This window comes from Gymnoscopelus microlampas, assembly GCF_963454915.1.
Source record: "Gymnoscopelus microlampas genome assembly, chromosome: 8".
Taxonomy (NCBI): Eukaryota; Metazoa; Chordata; class Actinopteri; order Myctophiformes; family Myctophidae; genus Gymnoscopelus; species Gymnoscopelus microlampas.
The window spans coordinates 45001-47500 of record NC_139945.1 but is presented as its reverse complement, the minus strand read 5'-3'; the positions used below and the strand labels follow the sequence as shown (position 1 = coordinate 47500).

General features: G+C 45.7%; 1 protein-coding gene across 1 annotated transcript in view; it reads right to left on the bottom strand.

Annotated features, from left to right (window-relative positions):
• lrrc75a (leucine rich repeat containing 75A) overlaps nucleotides 1-2500 on the bottom strand; it is a gene marked incomplete at both ends in the record, with an annotated part of 27103 nt that overhangs the window by 24254 nt on the left and 349 nt on the right. The window lies entirely within an intron of this gene.

Sequence of the window (2500 nt, the reverse complement as noted above, 5' to 3'; positions counted from 1 at the left end):
AGAAGAGAGAAGAGTGTAGGACGTGTGGAGCGTTGTCCAGAGTGTTTTAGAGAAGAGAGAAGAGTCTAGGACGTGTGGAGCGTTGTCCAGGGTTAGAGAAGAGAGAAGAGTCTAGGACGTGTGGAGCGTTGTCCAGAGTGTTTTAGAGAAGAGAGAAGAGTCTAGGACGTGTGGAGCGTTGTCCAGAGTGTTTTAGAGAAGAGAGAAGAGTCTAGGACGTGTGGAGCGTTGTCCAGAGTGTTTTAGAGAAGAGAGAAGAGTCTAGGACGTGTGGAGCGTTGTCCAGAGTGTTTTAGAGAAGAGAGAAGAGTCTAGGACGTGTGGAGCGTTGTCCAGGGTGTTTTAGAGAAGAGAGATGAGTCTAGGACGTGTGGAGCGTTGTCCAGGGTGTTTTAGAGAAGAGAGAAGAGTCTAGGACGTGTGGAGCGTTGTCCAGGGTGTTTTAGAGAAGAGAGAAGAGTCTAGGACGTGTGGAGCGTCGTCCAGAGTGTTTTAGAGAAGAGAGAAGAGTCTAGGACGTGTGGAGCGTCGTCCAGAGTGTTTTAGAGAAGAGAGAAGAGTCTAGGACGTGTGGAGCGTCGTCCAGGGTGTTTTAGAGAAGAGAGAAGAGTCTAGGACGTGTGGAGCGTTGTCCAGGGTGTTTTAGAGAAGAGAGAAGAGTCTAGGACGTGTGGAGCGTTGTCCAGGGTGTTTTAGAGAAGAGAGAAGAGTCTAGGACGTGTGGAGCGTCGTCCAGAGTGTTTTAGAGAAGAGAGAAGAGTCTAGGACGTGTGGAGCGTAGTCCAGAGTGTTTTAGAGAAGAGTCTAGGACGTGTGGAGCGTTGTCCAGAGTGTTTTATAGAAGAGAGAAGAGTCTAGAACGTGTGGAGCGTTGTCCAGGGTGTTTTAGAGAAGAGAGAAGAGTCTAGGACGTGAGGAGCGTTGTCCAGGGTGTTTTAGAGAAGAGAGAAGAGTCTAGGACGTGTGGAGCGTTGTCCAGAGTGTTTTAGAGAAGAGAGAAGAGTCTAGGACGTGTGGAGCGTTGTCCAGGGTGTTTTAGAGAAGAGTGTAGGACGTGTGGAGCGTTGTCCAGGGTGTTTTAGAGAAGAGAGAAGAGTCTAGGACGTGTGGAGCGTTGTCCAGGGTGTTTTAGAGAAGAGAGAAGAGTCTAGGACGTGTGGAGTGTTGTCCAGGGTGTTTTAGAGAAGAGAGAAGAGTCTAGGACGTGTGGAGCGTTGTCCAGGGTGTTTTAGAGAAGAGAGAAGAGTCTAGGACGTGTGGAGCGTTGTCCAGGGTGTTTTAGAGAAGAGAGAAGAGTCTAGGACGTGTGGAGTTTTGTACAGGGTGTTTTAGAGAAGAGAGAAGAGTCTAGGACGTGTGGAGCGTTGTCCAGGGTGTTTTAGAGAAGAGAGAAGAGTCTAGGACGTGTGGAGTTTTGTACAGGGTGTTTTAGAGAAGAGAGAAGAGTCTAGGACGTGTGGAGTGTTGTCCAGAGTGTTTTAGAGAAGAGAGAAGAGAGTAAAAAGGGAATTTTTGCTGCAGGGAGAGGAACTCGATAGAAGTGAATTGTTATCACTCTAGTTCTTACATAACTGTATTAAGGTCTGCACTGGCTTCTATGTTAGTGTTACTGTGGTGAACTACACACACACACACACACACACACACACACACACACACACACACACACACACACACACACACACACACACACACACACACACACACACACACACACACACACACACACACACACACACACACACACACACACACACACACACACACACACACACACAGGAAGGTCAGCATCTTCCGGAAGGATGAAACAGGATATAAGGAAGGACAGAATGATAGTGGCAAAGATGTGTGTGCGTGTGTGTGTGTGTGTGTGTGTGTGTGTGTGTGTGTGTGTGTGTGTGTGTGTGTGTGTGTGTGTGTGTGCAGATATGACAAATAACTTCAATAATACAAAGACATTACTGACATTATATATAATAATTTCATACTTTCAAAAAACATTTTTAAAAAATAGCAGAGATAGCAGATCTACAAGCTTACAACGCGTCACAGAGTGACACGTGACTGAGGGGAGGAGCTACGTTCAGTCACCTGACCGAGGGGAGGAGCTACGTTCAGTCACCTGCATGAGGGGAGGAGCTACGTTCAGTCACCTGACCGAAGGGAGGAGCTACGTTTAGTCATCTGACCGCGACATAACCATATATAGAGTTCTCTATGACTCAGACATGACCATATATAGAATAACTATGACTCATACATGACCATATATAGAATAACTATGACTCAGACATGACCATATATAGAATAACTATGACTCAGACATGACCATATATAGAATAACTATGACTCAGACATGACCATATATAGAGTTCACTATGACTCAGACATGACCATATATAGAATAACTATGACTCAGACATGACCATATATAGAGTTCTCTATGACTCAGACATGACCATATATAGAATAACTATGACTCAGACATGACCATATATAG